Source organism: Lissotriton helveticus, chromosome 3_1 (genome assembly GCF_964261635.1).
Source record: "Lissotriton helveticus chromosome 3_1, aLisHel1.1, whole genome shotgun sequence".
NCBI classification, from domain to species: domain Eukaryota; kingdom Metazoa; phylum Chordata; class Amphibia; order Caudata; family Salamandridae; genus Lissotriton; species Lissotriton helveticus.
In genome coordinates this window covers 683,005,389-683,028,903 of record NC_136061.1, presented here as the reverse complement: position 1 = coordinate 683,028,903, position 23,515 = coordinate 683,005,389, and positions in this window count along the sequence as shown.

Genomic DNA, 23,515 nt, shown 5'->3' with positions numbered 1-23,515 from the left:
CTATATAAAACTCTGCAAAAAAAAAACACAAAAAAAAAAACCCAGACACGCTGAGCAGACATCGGTTGAAGTTTAGTGGGGGGGAGGACGGAAAAGCCACAGATTCAGCTAGAGATGAGGAAGAGGTGAAATTGGTTTCAGTTTGGTACGGGTCGGTTAATTATAACAATGATAATCCCTGTCCTTACCAAACCCCAAAACTCCCCTCTTCTGACCTGGTTAAATGAGCAAAACTAGGAAGAATTATTCTTTGAATGAATGGTGTGTTTAGTGTGTTTCTTGGTAGGTTGGTGACTAGTTGATGATCACAACCTGGTGACTTTGGAAGGAGGTTTATTCTCCAGAGAATATTATTAAGTCTTGCACATGATGTCTTGCACTGCTGCCATGGCGATTTGTAATTAATTAAAACATGCGTGCTGCTGGTGGCTAGCCAAATAACTAGAGTAAATCGGCCAACCAAGTCACGAGTTTCCATTTGACCAGGACTGAGGCCTATCGGAGTTTCTTTGATCTGTGCGGTGGTAGTATTGATCGATGGCGTTGTGGCACTGGTTCCTGGTTTGCCAGTGATTTGCAATATAAAACAAGCCTTTACAATGCAATGGTCTCTGCTTTGTTAAAGTTAGAGCTATTGGCTTTGCAAATGGCATTTTTTTCATTTTGTTTAAAACATAAATAAATGGTATTGTCATTTACAATGGCAATAGGTGAGCATTAGAGAGTAGTAGAGAGTATTAGCGGACACAGAGCCACACACACACACACACACAGAGCCCCACACACCCACACACACAGAGAGCCACACACACACACAGAGAGCCACACACACACACACACAGAGAGCCACACCCAGAGCCAAACACACACACACACACGGCCACACACACGGCCACACACACACACACACACACACACAGAGCCACACACACACACACAGAGCCACACACACACACACAGAGGGAGGAGATATGAGGCCCCTGGTGGAATGTGAGAACTGAAGAGAGACACAGATTAGACAGCAAGTGTGAGAGCTCCAAGGTGGAATCTAAAAATGAGGCGGGATGAGAAAACGGTTGTTTAATGGGTTTGTTCGCAATGTTCACAGCACATAGGGTGTTGTCCTCCACCATGTGCACGGCATGTGACGCTTGGCTTTCCTGTAGTACTCTGAATGAAATCATAGCACATTCAATTCCTTTGGCTATGTCAACAGTTTCCGAAAAGGTAGGGTTCCTTCAACTAAGTAATCTTTTTTGAATTTTCTTGGAGAAGCAAGAAAAATGAATTGATCCCTCGTCCAAATATCCGTGGTTGCACCATAATAGCAACTGCCACCTAAGATCCTTCAGTCTGCGATGTATTCTTCCACTCCTTCGTCAGCACTTTGCTTTTGTTTGAAAAAATGCTGGCGCTCAAGCACAATGCTAGGTTCTTTGGCATATTGCTTCCCCATGTGCGCTAGTACCTCCTTGTAGAGATTCCAATCACCACCTGAACCACCTGGTGCTACAATTTCAGGAAGGTTGTCATAAACGTGTTGGACAGCTAATCCAATGCAACTGTCCACAATAGCTACTTTGCGTGCAGGTGAATATTTCACAGCATCTATTGCAACCAGGTAATTTTTTTAACACTCTTAGCCATTGATGCCACTTAATCAAAGATCTGCCTGGAGATTGAAAAAATGGAGGAGGTTGTTGAAATTGATGAGAAGAAGACATACTTGTTTGCTTTAAAAGTAAAAATGAAAACACAATAGAAACGTATGAGATCCATATGTAATAACTGATGGGAATAGAGAAACGCTGAGAGATGGAAGAATCTGTACTTTGACTTTAAATGCTGTCCCTTTAAATGGTTGAGGTTTTGACTTTATAAGTATGGTTCATTTGGTGGAGCCTGTAAGCAGCAGTGGGTGAAGGAATGGGATTGTGCGGGTGTAGGCTGGAGCACGTGTGATGGCACGAGAATGAAGGGACAAGAGCGAGCACGTAAGTTCGAGCAAACTCAGTATTGAAGGTGCTGGTGCTCTGTAAACGGGCATAAACAGTATCTTTCTTCCTTTTTCCCTCCTATCCCATGGAAATACCCCATAGCAGGGGTCGAGTTGAAGTAAGACATGAAGGCACAGTGGGGGTCAAGTGAAGTTTATTTCATGTTAATAGCAGCTGCTGTTACCCCCAAGCATGGAACACTAGTTAAGTGTAAAGAACAATGGGTGAAATGACTGCGGTCTCGAGGGAGAGCAAAACCACTGTCAAAGCAAAGATCTTGCTGTCGCGAGACCGCAAGATAAAACATACTCCATCCAAGCAAATGTCAACTACAAAGACCATTGCAGAGCCTTCTATTAACCAGGATATGTCCCAACTACCGCCGAGGAGCGTCTAGGGAGGTACAAAGATTCAGAAACTGAAGTAAGTAATTCTCTAAAGAGTAGCAAGAGCACCAGATATTTGTTAAGCTTAAAAGTGGGTAAGGGCAGAGCTTTTAAGAGCATACATAAACAATATTAGCCGATATCAGCTGAGATCCACCACAGGGGTGTAACACAGGCCCCCGAACTGCAGGGGGCCCCCTCAGCACAGTACTCAGGCCTGAGCGCTCCAGATTAAATCCAGAGTGGGCCGGGCCCCAGGCTCCAGAAAGATAATGACTCCTGTGCTTGCCAGGAGCATATCTCCAACTGTTTCTAAGGTGGGAATGGATCAGGAAGGAGCCTTTGAATACCCCAATTTGTGGGTGTTCCCAAACATCATCAGCGTTTCTGTTTTAGAATTCCCATGTCCTTCCCTCAAGAGGACATTTGCACACAAGAAAACTGTGAATGAATCCCTGTATGAGTGCAAAAATGACTTGAAAAGGAAACATATTTTTACACTTGTAAAAACGCTATTTACATTAAATGTATGCAAAAAGCTTTGGGGAATCAAACCCTGTATCAGTGTACAGAGCATTTTTCCACATATTTCTTCTCTGTTACATTGTAGAGATTTCCTTGTGTGTTGGACTGCTAACGTGATGTTTTGTCATATGTTGTAGTAGAATGTATTTGTACCTTTTTGGACATCTTTTGAAATGAGGATGCAAGTATAGGCTCTTCTGAATCTTGATAATATGTTTTTTATTTGATTCATCTTTAAGTCAGAGGACCTTCATAAGAACTGGAGTGGTATGCGTAAATTTAGAGCTCCTTGTGGTATTCGGAATGATTTGGATAAATGTTTTTGGGCAAGCCATGTAAAGAATGTTTTCACGATTTATCATTTGCTAAATGATTACCTACAAAAGTTTGGCTTCCTCTCTCTTTACTATAAAGCTTGCACTTTCCAGTGGAGATGGTTTGTGGTTGTGTTGGGTACACTGCTGTATTATGATTACTCTTGTTTGGCGTATTTTAGTGCAGACTTTGAGAGTTCCCATGGCGTTATCAGGACCACAATTGGTGCTGCTGTGTAATGTTATGTGGGACTACACTTTAGTGAGTTTTGTAAGGGTGGTCTAGTCACACATTAAATGTTTGGGGATCAAAAGATCACCATTAAGCGTGTCTGAGACTTTTGTTGGGTCTCTTACCATTTAGAGAGCAAGCTGTGCATTGTCAGTACATGTCACCATTAAGAGTGTCTGAGACTTTTGTTGGGTCTCTTACCATTTAGAGAGCAAGCTGTGCATTGTCAGTACAGGTGTGGAACCCAATATTGTGATTTAAAAGTAGATTCAATTGAGGCTCCGCGTATACTTTAAATTATATTTTTGGGGGTGCTGATCCCTTGGGTGGTTTAGGTTATTGTCTTGATTGTGCAAAACTCACCCATGAACATGTATTCATTTCAGACATCCAGTGAAGGGGAGAAGGAAAGGAAAACGTTAATATTTTGCCGACAGGCACAAACCAAACTTCTCGCCAGACACATTTAGGCAAACTGTTGATTCCGATAAATGGAGTAACCTATTTCCAGACATTCGTACTTAACACAAATAGACTGGCCAGGCGGAAAGGAAACACTACCTAAGATGTAAGGACTAACATAACTTATTGAGGTCAGATTCACAATATCCAATGCTCCAAGTCCTGACAAATTCCTTTGACCCTTTGTGGTTGGAGGCAATGCAGAAACCTATCGACATATATATGTGGGGGGCCGACCTCTAGTCGCCCCCACCGGCACTGTGCACGGGCATCAGGCCCCTAGCTTGAGAGCTCCTGACTGGGTCTGGACCATTGGGGGGCCCGTCTATGTATTCTGCAGGTGGCCCTCTCAAGTTTTGTTATGCCACTGATCCACCGGGCTGGACACAGACTTGTTAAACAAGTGCCAGGGGCCCAGGCATATAAGGAGATCTCTAGTCATGTAAAGGTACTTTGCTGCTTTGTTTGATTGCTAGCACAATCAGTGTTTATTTCTTTAAAGCTTAAGGTTTCTACTGAGGCTGGTCAGAACTGAAGAGTTGCCCCCTTGGTGAAACAGGTACTTGGGTATTTTATCATTTGTTCTGCAGGATTTAAAGTCAGCACCACTTAACACGATTAAGTCTTTCTGAAGACTTTTAATGAAAGTGAAAATCATGGTGCTGGGTGAGTTCCTCCATTAAAAAATTGATTGGTCTCATATGTTTAAATCAAAAGGGATTATTTCCTCCCTGAAAACTGATCAGTATGTTGCTGCTAAATTAAAACTGAGACAGGGAATAAAAGATGCAATGACCGCACTTACCCCAACCAAAGGGGATTCCACTGCATTACTGGCAGGTTTAGTTCTGCTTTGAGGGCTATTTCAATGTATGTTTATGAGTTCTCACATACCAATAGCGAGTATACTCTTTAAAAATTTGCCAAAAAGTGCTAGCCATGAAGCCACAACACAGGGAATTGTCATGGAGCTCTGGTTCAGCAGGTCAGTTTGGTACCAGTCAAGGGGGTACATATTAGTGGAGATGTCTGTGCTGAAAAACATTCAATGGGCCACAAAGGCAGAGCTAGTTGTTGCCATTGTCCTTTGGGACTTAAGAATGACTCGCTTGATTGACATAGTGAGGGGATGGTGTGTATGGCTTTAATCTGCCTTTGCTCCAAATAGTCACCGTCAATCACCACTTATTTCATTTCTACATCCTCTTCCGTGACAACCATGCTCATCTGTTGTGTGCCATAGCTCTACTCCCTACCAGCAAGCTTGTTCAATCTCTATGTGCCTCTTGCCTGCCACGCTTGGTGTCTGGTTTGGCCGCAGGGGAGTCTGGGAGCCTGCGCCTGCAGTGGACTAAAGCCAGAGAGGAGTAGAAGAGCGGTGATGCAGCAGGTAAGTGTTTTGTTTTTCTGTTTTGTTGTGTGCTATGTCGTCGCTCAGTCCCCCTGCCACCCTGCCCCACTACTTTGATTTGACACCGTCCGCTAGTGTAAATGGCCATGTGAGTACTCATGATTTTTTACTCAAAATATTACAAGCAAAAGCTCACAGCACTGTGAACAATCTGTAGGCAACGTCCCTTCAGAAGTGCATGTTCAACGTTCAGAGATACGTTTTGCTCTGCGGTTTGTCACTGTAATGCCATTAACTTTTCTTATTCAGGAGAGCTGATTCATACACTACCCTTGAATAGGGTTTCACGTGGCTCAATGGCTGATAGATTATCAAAGGAAATATCAATTGTGTGATGCTCATTAGAGCTGTGCCAGTTTGTTTCACATAGGGAAAAAAAATTCTAGATACATTTATCAACACTTTGCACAATGCAAATTCACACAAAGTGATGCAAACTGGCGCTAAATATTTAAAAAGTGTTTACTTACCACACAACACATTTACTGCACTGGAAAGAATCCCTTAAAGTAATGCAAATACCTCTTTATCAGGGGGGCATCACATTGAATGGTACATGGGCATTTGCATGTTACTATCCATGGTTTTTTTACACAAAGCCCTATCTGCTAAAAATGGTCGACAGACTTTGCCCCAGTAGAAGAGAAAAAAAACTTTTTGAGGCAGGTGCTAAGAAGAAGAAATGTTTCTTTCTCCTAACTTATCCACATTGTGTGTGTGCTACACTGTACCGCACACTCTCCGCATCGAACTTTGGTTGCTGTGCTGCATTATAAATGAGTAAACCTTCCCCTTCCTTCAAAGTCAAAATGTGTCATCCTATGATGAGTGTTCCCTGTCCATGCTGGGAGGGAATCCAGCAGATCCCTCCTTATAAAGTTTCTGCTCGAATGTACGTTACCTACCTGGATTGATTCTGGTAATCCGAATTGCTGCCATCCCAATTGGTCAGGTTGTTTGAAATGCCCACCAATCAACACCTGTACCAAAGCCAGACGGATGGTTCTGTCCTGTCCCTGTGGAGCTCCTATGTGTTCCCCACTACTGGCTTCAGGGGCATTACAGAGGTACCTATGAGATCAGGCCAGACCCCACTATTTACAGCCGTCTTCTGTGACTAAAGCCCGTGTATCTCAGCTTCTTAAGAACAAAGATATATGTATACATGCACAAGCAGCAACAGCATGTTAAACAGCACAAATTGCGTTTCTCTAGAACTGCACCTCTACTGAAGGAATATGTACAACAAAACAACGGATATCCCACCCTGTATCCGCGGTGTCATCAAAACCCAGGCTGGGGAAGGCATAGCCGGACCCAATGGGGGCCTGGGACAAATGCCGCCCAGAGGCTGGAAGCCCGAGCAGGTCCTGATGGACGCCCACAAAATTCGGTAGCACGGTGAAGCCTGGAACCTCAGACCCAAAGGCCCAGCAGAAGGGGCACCTCGTAAAATATACGGTGTGTGAGCAAACAACAACAATGAATGTACAAGACAAGGAAAAGTATGCATAACATGGAGGTTTATGAATATAACCAGATGATTTGCGAGATGTACAACCATGTTATATTTTGAATAAAGTATGATCTTTCATGGCACCAAATCACATTGTCAGTGGAGTTATTAAAAGGTGAAAGAGACGCAGTTATGTGGGTGAGGGGTAAGGAAGACTCGCTCCTGGGATAAGTTTGCTCCCTGTTCTTTTTGTAGCTTGTGAAACTGTCAATCTGAATGTGGAAGGTTGGCATTTGAGTAGTTACTCCGAGGATGTCTCTGGTTGATGTCACCTTGCTTGGTATTCTTTGTGTTTACCTCAGCCCTACACATTTGTGTCATCATTTGGAATGTATTCTTGACACTCGTGCATGTGTACTTTTTGGATAACTATTGCAAATACATTAACAATTTTTAATCTTCATTAGATACTGTCAATAATATAAACCTGCATTATTTTCAACCTCTATAACATGATGCATTGTCTGTTAACTTTTCCTGTGTTTGGCGTCACTGATGTATCGTTTTTTAGGACTCGCCCTGCGATTGCAGGCCAAAGGCCTGCTGTCGCAGAGCGAGTCTTATTGTAATCATTTCAGGCTTTTGACTTTCAAGGAGTAGGCAGAGCGGACAAGAGGCTGTTACGCGCACGCAGCCGGCCGCAATGGGATCAGGTCGCGCGCTCACCCTCTCCTGTCTCTTCTTTCTCTCCTTGGAAGCCTCATACATACACACACACAGCCACAGCCCCTGCTTTTCGCACAAGCACACACACAGAGACACACACACGGGCACACGAGCGCACATACACACACACATGCACACATACAGACACCCCCCCCCCGCCTCCACCCCCCCAAGGGTGAGATGTCCCCCCCCTCTTTCCTCGCACTCACCTGAGAGGTCGGCGCGGGCCCTGTCGAGCAGCAGGAGGCAGGCGGTGAGCAGCAGCGGCGGCTCCATGGCGCTCGGTCCGTCCGTCTGTCTGACTGCCGGCGCGTGCCCCCTTTCGGCCTCCTATACAGATGCGTAAGAGAATAAGGATCAGTGCGTCCCTCCTACGCACTGAGCGAGCGCGTGCCCGCCCGCCACAGAAAGAGAGCACGGACAAGGACCCGGGTCTAATATCAGCTGCGCACGACCCGAGCCCGAGGACAGGGGGCAGACCAGGGCCATGGAAGTAGAAGGACAAGGGCCGCGAGCCCGCCTGCGCTCGTGTATCGCTTTGTGTGAGCACAGAGGCAGTCTACGCTGCCAGGTAACAGTGAGTATTCCCAATATTCGGCATTGCTTTGGGGTTGATTTACATCTCCTGCAATGGTTGCAGTAGCTTGGAGTTTTAAAGGCCTGCTCACTGCGATATTCCACATGCTCCACCACTGTATCTACCTCTGTATTTTCTTTCTGACAACCACTAGATCCCCCCACCCCCCTCTCCCTGTCGTCTTTGACCACTGATGTCATAGCCAGTCCTGGAGTGGTGTTATGTGCCAACCAGCATGGGAAATTAGTGGAAAGCAAGACACCATCAAGCCCAGTAGTTTCTGAACGGTTAGAGCTTGCCCCTTCCGGTAAAGGCACGTCTACTTTATTGCAAAAATCATTCCTTCTCAACTTCCTCTTATTTCTCTGGAGACACCGGCGTCAAAGGAGGATTCATTTCTGTGAGCTTCTCAAATTACAACCAGTTTTCTTTACAATTCAGTAATCCCTAAAGTAGTTTTCAAAGTCCTTTTTTCTTTTAATCAGCCTCGAGGCGACGCTCCTTTTCAACATAGGCCTTTTGTTCCACATCCAGTGTTGACATTTTCTTCTATATTGCGGTCTCTTGTCGCCCCCCCCCTCCCCAAACTCCACATCCTCTTGATCCCCCTTTTGAGTTCAGTTCAGAGGGTTTTCAACCAGCCCGGTTTGGGGTTTTCTGCTCAATCAATGATAGACCTGGAGTCCAAAATGTTTTGGTCTCAGTTTGGAGCCAATGTGTTACCTTGTGGGGTTTTTGGCTCGTTGACCATCGCCCTATGCCAACTCCTATTTCTTCATGTGTTTACTCATCACTGTACAACCTCAGGTCTTTCAAAAAAGCAAATGTGTGCTGGGATTACACCATAGCAGAGTGTGCCGTCCTTTGTCAGGTCAAACCCCACCAAAAAAAAAAAAAAGCTTTCAGGAATACTATAAAAGGGCTTTGGCTCATCCCACTTATTGGTAGCCAAGATTACATTTTAATTGAGCACAAGTTGTGTGCTTCCACAGGAGAAAGATGTTTTCCCTTCATGCAGCTGTGATTTTGTGAATTTATCCAGCTGCTGCAACTGAACATTCAGGGGCAAACATGGTACGGTAATGCGACTAAAGTGCCTTAGATTAGTAACGATTAAAGAGGTAAGCCTGCCATATTGACTGTGAAAGGAATATGGTAAAGTCAATTGACATTTATGGGTGGATTGCTATTACTCAATTAAAGCATACAGAAAGCTTTTTGGTTACATGGATTATCACAAATTACCACGTCACCAAACCAGTGGTATAAAAGATTTGCACTATGAAAATACTTGTTAAGCTTTCTTAGAAGAGATGGCATTTTGCCAAACATCATTTGGTATAGAACTGTATGCCTAATTGTGGCGTGGTGGGAAAGCTTACACTAAAGTACAGTAGTTGTCTGCTGGTTATTACAATAAGCCAATGATAACAGCTATATGCTTGAAATGTTATGTCCGATGCCATTGCTTTGCCAGTTTATTTAATAATAACAGTATTACAAAGGCATTAGGGCTGCCTTATTGCGAAAAGTGCATGGTAAAGCCAACAGGCCCCTAACAGGTTATCATATCATGTTACAGCCACTGGAAAGGTATTTGGTTATATGTAATCTAAGATTGTCAAAGAAGGCATATAGTTTAGCGTTGGGTCACCCACTCCGACAAACCATGGGAGTAGAGTTGCACTGACAATTTGATGAACCCGATTGAGAACAGGTGAATACTGTTGTCAACTGTAATTCTGTACAAATTTGTAATTTTATGAATTTTTGTCTGACAGATGGCAGCTTACGGACATTTCAGTCGGCATGTGTATATGGTCAAGCCACTGGCATAGGCTTAGGGCCTGATCGGTTCACTTCAGATTCTCTAGGTATCCGTTTATAATGTAAAGCTATAAAAAAACAAGCATTTGCAATGCAATAGGTCTCGCATTAGGAAAGTGTGAGCTATTGGTATTGTAAATGACACATTTTTTTAATGTGTTGGCTATAAAAAGATATAAATTAATAGCATTGTTATTCACAAAGCCAATAGCTTACACTTTCCTAATGCGAGTCCTATTGGCTATGGCAATGCTTGTTTTAGGTTTGTAGGTATGTTTGTCGTCATGTTTAGGTCTGGCCAAGAGACATGTTTAGTTGTTTCACTAGTGGCATATTTTCAAACAAAGCTATAAATATACAGACACATGTCTATTACTAGAGTGGCTTTCAGTCAGTCCACTTCTAGATTGGTCTGGTCAAATGCCATTCACATTTTGCTTCTGCCCACCATAGGCTACAGAATGGGTCAGCAGGTCAGCATATGTAAGCTACTGGCTTTCTTCACTGCAAGTGATGGTAATTTGCTCTTGCACACTCGCCTAAAATGTAGAACACATCAGTACCAGGGTTGATAGTCCATTGTCTGCTTTCATTTCAGGATTGTTTTTTAAACGTATCCTTCTGGTGGGTCACTTTTTAATGCTTCTTTTCAAACATGCACACCCCTTCAAGACAGCAGTACTTGCCCTATTTGTTACATTTGCACTTTTAATTTCTATTGCTCATATTTCCAAAAAAGAAAAAAATAAGAAAAGAGTCTTGCTTACCAAGCCCTGACCTATTGGCTCTACCAATGTTTCTTTTTTTGTCTCAAGAGCACTTCGGAGGTAACAAAGATTGCAGCAAGAGCGTTTTTTTATGTCATTAGTGCTCATCTTTGCCTCATTCTCCTCAACCTTCTGTGACTCACTGAAAGACGTTTGGAACTTTCGTTCACTGAGCCAGGTCCATGCTTGATTTTCAGAATAATCACAGGAGCACCTTCCTGCACAAAAACAATCAATTGAGATGATTTCCTCTTCCAATGTGTACTGTAGAATGCAGCACGCATTAAAAGAGGAAAAAAGCAAAGAGGAATCAAAACACTTCTCCTCGTTTCACATCGCTACGCCACCCCTAAGGTGGTGTAGCATTCTGACGCATTTCCAGATTTAGGCTTTCTCATAAATCTGGAAAAGCATAAGTGGACATGGGTGTTGCGTGGGAACACCCACTGCAACACCCATGGCACGTCCCTAACACACAAAGTGTTGCGTGAACGGTGGCGATATTTACAAGCACAAGTTAAGTCAGGCAGGGTGACTTAACCTGTTCTTGTAAATATCACTTAGCAGGCTGCACCACCGGTGCGTCACACAACGTAATGCACCGGCGGCACAATTGGCTTGTAAATCTGCCCCATCATATGCAAATATTTTGCAGGTGAAGATCCTGAAAAGAGGTCATAGTTGCAGCCCACATAGACCAGCTTTGGACATCTCTGTTTATTAGGTGATTGCGCCAGAGAATCTATTTAGACGGCATGTTACACCATATTAAGTTGGTGTAATGGTGCTCCAACAAATGTCACAATGTAGAACATTGAGCAGTGCTTTATAAGTGGGTCAGGTCCCTCCGGGTCTCAAACCCAGTAGTAATTAAAAATTGACATTGAAAAGGGTCTCTATCGGGCCCTTTATTCATGTCCCTAACTTGAATAGCAAAACACTGATCGATTTGTGATCGATTTAGTTAATGTTTATCATTCACGTTTTACCTAATATTGCACTTCCTAAAAGTGTTTATCGTTTGCAGGATGTTGTGTTTCAGTATTTTTTTTTTAGCTTAATACTCTTCTATATTGCATAGTTTGAACTGAGCCGCTTTCAGGTGATTATATCAGGCCAGGTCAGAGAGGTGTTCAGAATACATGTCCATCCAATTATTGGCCTCTCTGAAGAGCTTACAGGGCAATTGTCACGTATTACAGTTGCGGTTGTGACTCTGCAGGATTCTGTGTGTGAAAGAGGTCCACTGTTTTAAGAATATTGACAAGTTGAAAGTACAATAAAATGCAGTGCTTACAGTTGAGTGAGTATGTTGTTTGTTTGAGGTTGGTGAAGTCAAGCAGATGTGACAAAGTGCATTCAGGAGAGAGTGAAAAGAGGGCGCCGAAGAGGAAAGAGGTGAGGTATAATTAGGTTTTCCTGTTTTCAGTTTATTTTTTTGATAAACTCTGGTGTTTTATTTTCAGTGTGTTCAATACCTTTAAAAAACTGTGGTTATCAGTGGTTACACATTTTCTGCCATTAAAATCAACAAAAACAGTGTTTTTCTGATGGTTATGGAATGTTTTGCTTTTATTATTGCTTGCTTTCTGCTTTCTAATAATGCATGTGTAAAGACAGTGTGCGTACAGGCTATATGAGGTCCACATACATTTTTACAAATCAAACTTCTTGTAGGACTCCATACAATACTCGTTTAGAGAGTCTTTGGTCATTTGTGCTTGCTCTTTCCTTCCCATGTAAGCGTTTATATGTAAAAGGCCCTCTCAACAATGGCACTTGAGACGGGCAACGGCAAAACAGCCAGTATACAATTTACTAAGTCTGGACACTGACTTAGCTCTCCATGCCAATACTGGTGCACCTGAAGATTGAGATTCTCTGGGATAACTTCTGCCAGTGCATATGCCCTCAGTTATTGAAGCAGTCAAAAATGAAACAGTACTTTAAAAAAAATATTTTTATTAAAGACATTAAGGTAGTCACAAGCAAAATATTGTCGTTTTCTGATTACATAACATTCTCAAAAACAGTTTTCTGGTTGGCATAAGTGCTACACGGTTACCTACATTCAGGTTTCACAGTGTTCAGCAGGTACAGGTTTGTCGAGGAGAGATGGAGTAGGAAGGGGGGGATAGCACAAATGTTTTCACGATACTCGTTCCATTTAGACCATATGTGAATGCATGTTTGGGGACATGCTCTGGAAACTTAGACAGTCTTTTCCCGCAACATACACCAGTCCATGTCTTGCTTCCATAATTGCAAGTTGGGTGTCTCCCTTGCTCCCCACAGTCTTGCGATGTTACTTTTGGCAATCGTGTGTCCCAGAGCTACCCATGTTTTCTCTTTACTTCTCAAGTCCGTCGGCCTCTATACGTTAAGCAGACACTGTTAAGCATCCCGGTTCAAGTCCTGATCCAGCACCTCAGACATACATTTGAGTTCATCAGTCCAATACGTACAAATGTTGTTGCATTCCCACAGGATATGGATTAAAGTTTCTTCTACACCCTGAGTCCTTCCCATAGCCCATCTGGGCCAAGGCAGTTCTGGAATAATATGTCCTGTGTAGAATTTTTGTTGCACTAAATTCAGTCTTGTTGAAATTGCGACCTCCCTGGGAGAGGCGAGAGCCTCTATCCAGTCTTCGTCATCTCGTTCTAATAGATCATCGGTCCATTCCTCCCGAAGTTTTATAAGGGGATCAGTTGCATGATTGATGAACTTACGGTATGTGAGGGTTATTGACTTATCGGCATGTATCCATCAAGAAGTCTGTCTTCAAGCAGCGTTGCTTCAGGTAACGTCTCCCGTACAGTGAGGCATGCATACAGGGTGTATCTGACTTGGTAATATCTAAGTAATTCCGAATCTGCTAGGTCATATTCTTGCTGTAATACAGAGAACTCTATCACTTTACCGTCTCTCCACGTGTCACCCATCTTAGAGAGCCCAATTAGATCCCATTTATAAAAACCCTTAGCATTCCGAAGTGTTCCCAACTAGTATGAGTCCCATAGGGGGTAGATTGTGTAAGTTTCTCGTCCCAACCTAGGCTTTTGTGTGCTATGTGACAGATCCGGACCCTGTGGGATGAGGGTCCCACCAGCTGCAACCGAGTTGGTCTAGAGTAGAAGTAGAAATACCCAGCGTAGGAACCCACCGGTAAAAACCATCTATCCATCCGGTATCCCGGGTCATTCTGTGACCTGTACATGCCCTGGTTAATGGCTGCCAATTGTGCAGCCCAGTAATATCTTTTAATATCAGGGAGTCCAATTCCTCCATCATAACATCCTGCACCAATCTCGGGAATGATATTCTTGGCCTTTCACCAACCCAGAGGTCTGCTCTCTGTTCGCCCTAAATTGCCTAAAACTAGGACTAGGTGACCGGATTTGGTGAGTTGTGTAGAACGTACAGGAAACGGGGCAGCACCATCATTTAAAATAGCGCCTCCCTTCCCAATAGGGACAGTGGGAGAGTCTTGTAGTGTGCCAAGTCGCTTTGAAGTCACCGCAGAGGTGGCCTAAGGTTGTGATCATAGTACAAACTAGGTACTCTGGTAATATATATGCCTAAGTATTTGAAACCATCCTTTGCCTCTGTGATTCTGTAATAGGGGTGGGCGGAATGTGCGTAGTCGCGCTACGCAAAGCTCTGCAAAACGGTAAAAAATCTCTGCAAGCACGCAAAAGTTCTATGAACACGCGGTATTACCTATTCCGCCCATTTGCGCTGCTTTTATCCTGTTCGGGAATGTTGTTTGCGTGCTCAAGGAGGAAAATCTTGCGAACGCGCATATTTAAAGCGGGAACAAGCAAATAATTCCGCAAAGCCGCAGATCGTGGAATTTTTGGCAATTCCGCGTTCTCCGCGGAATGCAAAATTACCCAAATTCCACGAGCGGAACGGAATTTACCGCCCAGGCCTATCCTGTAACCCCTGGGCAGCTTTGGGAACCTTCCCGGTATCACGAAGATTGATGATTTTGACCAATTGATAGTATATCCGGAATATCTGCTGAAGGTGTTGAAGATATCGAGGATTCTTTTTTCGAGGCACTTGCGGATGCTAGATATAATAGGATGTCATCAGCATATAGGGAGATAAGTTCCTTCCATTCCTCTGACCATCTCAAGCCTCTCACAATTGGGTCCCTATGGATCCAACCGGCCAGGGGCTCCAGTGCGAGGGCAAAAAGCAGTGGGGACAGGGGGCATCCCTGTTGCATACCTCTTCCAAGGACAAATATTGCAGACGTTTTATTGTTCACCACCACTGGCGCCAATGGTTCACTATATGAGAGTTTCACCCATCCGATGAAACCCCGTCCGAACCCTATTTCCTCCAGCACCGCGAAAAGATAGGGCCATTCGATCATGTTGCCATGGTAGCGTCTAAGGACATCACAATCACATCCTCCCTCAAAGTGGCCTCCCTCCCAAGTACCTCATGAAGTTGGCGAAGATTCAGGAAGCTATTTATAGCTGGCATAAAGCCAGACTGGTCCAGATGTACTAGTCCAGAGACTACCCTGACCAGACGCGCCGCCAGCAATTTGGCAAAAATCTTCTCCTCAGCATTCAATAATGAGGTAGGTCTATAGGAAGAGCACTGGTTTGTGGTTTTGCTGTCTTTATGGATGACCACTACTGTAGCGAGCCGCTGGTCCTGGGGAAGTTTGCCTATCTCTCAGCTTTCTTCATACATAGCTGTGAGATAAGGGGCAATTTTATCTGGTTTTAATTTATCAAATTCAATTGGGAGGCCATTGGGGCCTATCGACTCTCCGGACTGCAGGTCTCTGATGGCCCGTGCTACTTCATCTTTTGTCAGTTGCTATCTAGTGAACTGCAATCATCCTCTGACAAAATAGAGAGCTCTATGTCAACCAACAATGCCCTCGAATCCTCGATCGAGCTATTAGAGTGAGATTTGCATATTCAACTGTAATATTGGCAAAGTCGTCCGCTATCTTCTGTGGGTCTGTAATCATTTCCCCCGCCTCGGCCGTAAGCTCTGTGACCAGGCGTTCGGCGTGGTTAGGGCAGTCCAGCCATGCTAGTAATTTCCCTGCTCTGTATCCAAGCACGTATATCCTACCGAGTTTATCTCTGTGCAGTGATTTTGCCCTGTCCGCAGTTATGCTTTTATATTCGTCCTCTTTGAGGTTGAGTTTATGTACTATATCAGGGACGTTGGACCCAAATAGATCCCCTTCTAATGCCAAGATCTCTCCTTCCAGCTTCTCTAATTTGGCATTTTTCTCTTTTTTTGCCCCAGCTATTTGGGATATGGCCTCCCCACGAACCACAGTTTTGAACGCCTCTCAGAGCGTGGTCACCGACTCCACGGACCCCACTTTCTCTTGAAAGTAGTGTTCAATGATCTGTACAATATTTTGCCTTATAGTGGGATTGCGAAAATACCACTGATTTATGGGTGGCACTCTACCCACCTGGCCCCCTCCCACTCCCACCTGCGCCCACATTGGAGAGTGGTCAGATATTCCTGGTGCAATGTGTCTAATTTCTGTGATGTACCCCACTTGGTCTGCCGGCATAAGGATATAATAAAAGTGGGAGAAGCTATTGTGAACCCCAGAGTGGAATGTAAACTGCGTGTTAGTGGGATGGCGAACCCACCATTCATCTACCAGTCCGATAGCATCAAGACAGGTGGACAGAACCATCTGCGCGGGCCATGGATCCCTGGGTGGACGACGATCACTCCTGAATTAAAATATCCACCGATTAGTAGTCTCCCCACGGGGAACTCCAACATAGTGTGTACCAGATCCCACAACGCCACAGATTGTAGCCCCAGAGGGGCATAAACTGACACCAGAGTTAGTGGCCTTTCCTCCCAATCTTCCCGACACTGCTGCGTATCTGCACTGCTCATCGGTCCAGGTGTGTTCTATTAACATGGGAAAGGATTAGCGTACCATTATACCAACACCTTGTGAGCCCGAGGTGAACCCCGAGTGCACAGCTAGTCGGTAGCCCCACCTATCTAGAGCTTTACAAGTGTTTCTTATCAGGTGCGTCTCCTGGAGCAACACCACTTCTGGGGCATTTTTTTTTATAAATTGTAGTGCAATTCCCCTCTTCAGCTTATCTCCCAATCCATTAACATTCTAGGATAGAAGCCTAAATTGTTTCTCACTCATCAGGCCCATGTTTCTCCCCGCCGCACCCTCCCCCTGTTCCATTGTTTGCTCCTGTATTTGAACCCAGATATATATATACACTCCGCCAAACATCTGCATCCCCAAACCAACATTTATTGCTGCACATGTACCATGTAGCCCGTTTTCAGCAATAGAATCGACTTTATTTTTCCGAAGCAGTACTTTTTAAAGTCTGTAGAAAAATCCCCTTTTACGGAAGGGATCTAGAACGTGTGAAGAGTACCTCAGTGAGGCTTCATTGACTTCAAATGCCATGATTGGTGAAGGGACATTTCTATGCATTATTGCAAGCCATTTCTCATGCACTGTAAAATAACATTTCCTGAGTTGCTCCTAAAAATGTCTTTGCTTACCAAGTGGCAAGAATTCTAACATGTAACATGTTGCAGTGCCAAAGTCACTCAAAGTGTTGCCAGCATACTCTCAAGGAGATGTCTCACATCTATACTAATTACACTGAACACTTGGTAGACAAGGATGTTTTTAGACTCTAGTTTTTTTATGTCCACTACAGCAGTCATGTTTGTCTGTAAAAATCTTAGAATTCAGTAGAGTGTACATTTTTTTCACATCACTATCAAGACCCTCACATTTCTTGCCTTTGACATCATCACTAAGCAAAAATTATGTAAACGTTTGCCACATGGATAATATAGCTTTCGGGCCTCTAGGCTGAGAACCACGAGCTAAATAACACATTTGGGATGACTTTCTTTGATGCCACACAAAGCTAGAAATATTTGCATTTTAGTTCCAGCACATAACAAAACAGAGTGCCAGAATGGAGTACGAAGTCAATAGCATTCTTCATTAACTCTGAAGGTTGTAAAGATACTTTCAGCATACCATCTAGCAGGTGGCAAGGATCTCTTACAGGAAAGCACTTCACCTAAGGTATTGATTTTGACATGTCATCACACAACTTTTTCATATACGTAGCTGAATTACTGCAAATCCAATCAATATCACTCAAATCTTTGTTAAACTTGGTAAGACCCTTTGGCAGCATCATTCCCAGTGACACAGTGTTCCATGTTTTCCAAACGTCTGGTGTCATGTTTTCACCACTATCCCAGATGCTTGGTGACAGCACTCTTTTCACATATACCTGTCACTTCACCTTGCTTTGAATGTTTAAAGCCTGGGGTGTTTGTCAATTCACCTACTGTCAATACTGACTCAATAGAAAAGGGGGCTGATGTATCAAAGGGTTTTACCCACTCTCTGTTTGTGGGTAAATGTGATGGTGCATATTGGGAAAGATTTGTATGAAACCAACCATTTTACATATCAGTGAAAGAATCAAACATAGCCAAAATCTCAAATATAATTTTGATATTTCCTAATGCTCTACAGTTTAAAAAATAAATGCTTCTAAACCCTGCATCTTTAGACCAAAGACCACAAAACCGAATTAAGCAAAATGAAGAAGAAACAATATTATAATGCATCCCTAAACAACAAATCTCAAGCAGATTAAAGTTAACCCAGTCTTTCTTACTGCTGCCTTGTATAACAAAAATACATTGTATTGGCCCCTTCAGGAAAAAATAAAAATTACTCTTTCACTCACCTTTTCCTTTCTTTGAATGGCATTTAGTTTGCGGCTGCGAAGGTGTTTTTTCAGTGTTCATATGTTTACACTGGTGGGGGCTATTTTCCTTTCGGTGGGGTTTTGTCAGTTATTACAGGTTTAAACCTAAAACAGGATAGCCTAGGTGTAATTTATGCAGATGGACCCTATATGTAGAGAAGAAGAGTGTACATGTAAATACAATGAACAGAACTGGAGTGATTGAGACACTCTAAAGACCATGATCCCTTCTACAGGCCTCAGTAATGTTTATTTCTAAGTCTCATAATTTCAGAATTAAAATGTTTTCAATATTATTTACATCAAAACCACTATTTTTGCTAATTTATTTTAAACAGCTAATAACCCCTGACAAATCGAAGAGGCCGGGCTGGTTTTAGGTGTACATCAGTTGTTGTGTTATATAGGCAATAACAGAAAATGCTGGTGGTGCACCGGGGAAATCACAGAACTTTAATTTTCATGTTTAAACCACGCCCTAACTGGGTAGGCAGCGCTCCTTTTAGAACCCCCTTCCTTATGATCCTACTCAAAGCTCCGATATTGAGCATAATAAATCAGATAGAGCAGATCAAGTATTATCGACAAAAACGTGACTTCCAAGTCATGATTGAACAAAAAGCTGCTGAAGGCACAGGAGCAAAGTCTGTAAATTAACTGAGGATGTGAGCTTTTGCCAGAACACCTCCCATCCATTAATCAATGGAGATTTACGCAAGGCTGTTGAAATGAGGGGAACACATATCTGGACCATTTATTGCAGACTGCACATAAATAAAGCTTAGTATCAAGATGACGTTATGGTTGACACATTTTTCCCCTCCATAAAACCCACCACTAAATTTCGTTTTTCTAATAGTTCTGATTTAAGGCCTCTGTGCCTGTTTTCTCTCCAGTCCCCACTCCTCCTTGGTGTCTGGCAGGTGCTAAGGTGTACTAAGTTGCCCTGGTTTATTTTATGTATATATATTACTTGTAGCGCACTAACTATGAGCCAAAGGTCCTCTAGGCGCGGATCAGGAAGGGATCCCGACTCTCCACAAAAGCGAGGGTTTCCCCAAAGTGATTGAAGGGTCTCCACTCTCGCTGACAGGAGCTGATGATGCTCGGGTCGCCTCCCTGCTTCGGAGAGCGGCCGCCAAACTCTCTCTGATGCCGATTTATAACCACCGAGAAACCTTAAAGGTAACAATTTACTTTACCTGTGACATATTCCCCAGCTGCCTTTAGGCTTCCACCCCCAGTCCCAAAATAATATATCTTGTCTGCTAACAATTAAACAGGAAACCCAGAATGCTTAATATCCGTTAGCACGTGTTAAGATGATAAAAGCCCACGAAAATGACTGTCCTGAGCGCGAAGTAACTATGGGAGGGAAACGATTATTCAATTATTAATTAACAATAGCACTGGTTATGCAATCTATTTCCGAGTTAGTTGAAGAATAGTTTGTGCCGAGGCGGACAGGGTTCTCTCCCGGAGCCATCCATTGTGGAGGGTGAATTAAAGAGTGTTGTCAGGGCTTGAAAAATGTTATTTTATTGTCTGTAATTTTTCATGGTACCTGTGGGGACCGGCTGACAGCCCGACGCCGCACTCGTCCTTCACGCGAAGATCCTTTTTTTAGTTGCACTGTCCTGGGAATTCTCTAAATGTGATTTATTCATCCCCGGACCGGTAAAAGGTTTCAGGCAGGTGGAAATGGATGGAAGGCCGGCTGATGAAGAGCTACTGTAGGGGAGGGGCGTGGGGGGGTGGAGGGCGAGGGACCCTCGGGTTGACTAATTCCATGGCAACTGGCTGTGAAGAAGGACCGCCAGTGATGCGATAATTTGAGAGGAAACAACCCGGTAGTCTTTGAGTGAGCTTCACTGGGTGACAAGCTTGGAACTTATGAAGTGCCAACCTAACCTGATAGCAATGGAGGATGGAGTGGAAGAGAATCATTACAAATGGTGCGCCCAATGGAGGGCACGATTTAAGATTGTTTACATACGCGGGATGGGCGGGTGATTCAAGATTGTGTACACATGCAGTTGTAGAAAATGATTCAAGATTGTGTACATATACATGAAATGATTCAAGATTGTGTGCATATACATAAAATGATTCAAGATTGTGTACATATACATGAAATGATTCAAGATTGTGTGCATATACATGAATTGATGTGTGCATATACAGGAAATGATTCAAGATTGTGTACACATGCAGGTGTAAGAAATGATTCAAGAATGGTACCATGAACGCAGGGGGGCAATTCATGATTGTGTACATATTATAAGGATGTTTAGGAAATGATTCACAATTGTGTATATATTCATGTGTAGGAAATGATTCAGAATTGTGTATATATTCAGGCGTAGGAAATGATTCAAGATTGTGAACATGAACACAGGTGTCAATTCAAGATTGTGTACATATGCGGGATGGGCGAGTGATTCAAGATAGTGTACATATTCAGGTGTAAAAAACGATTAAAGATTTTGTAAATATGCAAGTGTAGGAAAAACATTCAAGATAGTGCACACATGCAAGTGTAGGAAATTATACAAAATTGTGAACACGAACGCAGGGGGCAATCCAAGATTGTGTGCATAAGCAGGAATAGGAAATAATTCAAGAATGAGTTCAGATACATGGGGGGGGGGCGATTTAGGATGACTTAAAATGAAGCATGAAGTGGTATGATTTAGGATGCCTTAAAATAAAAGATGGGGAGGTGGCTTAAAATTCTGAAAATGGGAGCAGATGAGGATTCTAGATTGTGTACACAATCAAGAAGGGCGGCAATTTAAGATGACATGCATAAGAATGGGAGAAGCAGCATAGCATAGTGAAAATAAGTGGAAACAGAAGAGAATACAAGATTGTGTCCGTAAAATGGAGGATGAATGATTCAACATCATAAGACTGGAAACTAAAAAATGAGTACTGGCAAAAATATTCCCACAGCCCACAATGCTGAAAGTTCAAACTTAAACTGGGACTTGTTAGTATTATTGTGTCATGGCACCCCATCTTGTTTAGAAGCCGAAACCATCCTCTTTTTCTGTAAGACACTGGAATATCTCATGATGGCCAGTAGAGACCAAAATATCAGCGCCTACATTGACGGAACCCCTAATAAGTGATGAGAATGTGTTATTTGGTTTGTTCAAAACATTATTGATAAGTTGTTGTGTGTTACTTGCTTTGCAGAACCGGTCACAGTACAACTAACATAATGCAGCCGGGAAACAGTCGGAACGCCGTGACCTCAGCCATGTGTGTTCTGACATCGCAAGCGTAATCACGCTTGCCTTAACCATGCATATGTATTACCCACGCTTATATGTGGTAAACGTAGAGTTTGGTCTACCTGCTGTAGGGACGGAAGCAGGAAGTCCTCGCCTGGAAGGGAGCTGCAGTGAGGTAAGTGGGGCTGCGGTGGGTAGTATTCTGGGGTTAGGGGGTCAGAGAAGATTTCTGTGTTTGGGGTCATGGGTTGTTTTCTGGGCTGGGCGGTCGGGTAGTTTTCTGGGCTGGGGGGTTCGGGTTTGCTTTCTGAGTTGGGGTGGGTCAGGGGAAGTTTTCAAGGGTGAGGGTAGTTTTTAGGGCTGGGGGGTCGGGGTAGTTTTATGGGATGGAGGTTCGGGGTCGTGCTGGGGGCTGTGGATAGTTTTCATGGTGTGGGGGTTGGGGTAGGTTACCAGGCTGGGGGAGGGTCGGGGTAGTTTACAGGGCTGGGGGAGGGTTGGGCAGTTTTTTTAATTAGGGGTGATGGCATTAGGCTTAAGAGCAGTGGAAGGGATTGGGGTAGTTTTAGGGACAGTGCAGGGATCGTAGGGGGTTGGGGTGGTATTTGTTATGGGACAGGGTTTTTTTAGGCCTCAGGGCAGGGAGAGGGGATTGAGTATCAGGGTAGTTTTTAGGGCTTAGGGCAGGGTGGGTACGTTTTTAGGGCTCAGGGAGGTTAGGGTAATTTTTAAAAATAGGCGATAGGTTTTCGGCTTAAGGCTGGTGGAAGGGGTTGGGTAGCTTTAAGGACAGTGAAGAGGGGTGGGAGGGAGTTGGAGTAGTGTTTGTTAAGTGTTAGGGACAGAGTGGGCGCTGGGAGGGGGTTGGGGTATTTGAACCTCAGTGCAGGGGGCAGGTAGGAGGTTTGTCGCTTGGGGCGGGTGGAGGGGGTCGCCGGCTTGGCCACACATGCCCTTTTACCATTCATGCCTTTACCACGAAATTAGGTGGTAAAGAAATAAGTGGTTAAGACACATTTGAGGTTTTCGCTGCGTGGTTTAGCCATGCGTGCCACTATCATATAACTACTGCAGCCTAATTGTAAACATAAACGGAATGGGTAAACGATTGACATTTATACACAGTGGAAGAGAGCAATGGTTCAAGAATGTGTAAATATAGAGGAGGAGACAACGGCTCATGGTAATGTACCTAAGAAGGAAGGATGGACGATCGATTTGAGATGCTCTGCTTGCTAGAGGGTAAGTCATGGACCCTTAGTTCTTCTGTCTGGTTCTTGAGGACCTGAAATGTTCCTTATTAGTGACCAATGAGACTGCTCTTTTTTCGCAAGTTGCAACGAAAGGAAAAACATTCTATATTATCATTTATGCCCTAATGTGAGTGAACTTTTCTCAAATGATTCCACCCCCATTATCAAGGCACAAGAACGAGAACCCGTGAACCTCCTGAGGCGAAAAGCCGGGAGATAGACTAGCACTGTTTTTAACTCTTCTGTGTCACAAATAACTTTCTTGCTGTTTTTAAAAGCTCCTATCACCTGGATTTACAGGACTCCTTCCTGCAAAACTTACCGCACAGCTGCCCAGCGCTGTCAGCGGGTCCCTCACCAACACGGCCCCATTGCCGGCGTGCGATTAGGCCACGCCCCCTTGGAGGTCACGCCCCTTTTTCTGCCGAGCAGGTATTTAAGCGCTGAGTTAAAGCGTCACCTACCAGAACCCGTGAACCTCCTGAGGCGAAAAGCCGGGAGATAGACTAGCACTGTTTTTAACTCTTCTGTGTCACAAATAACTTTCTTG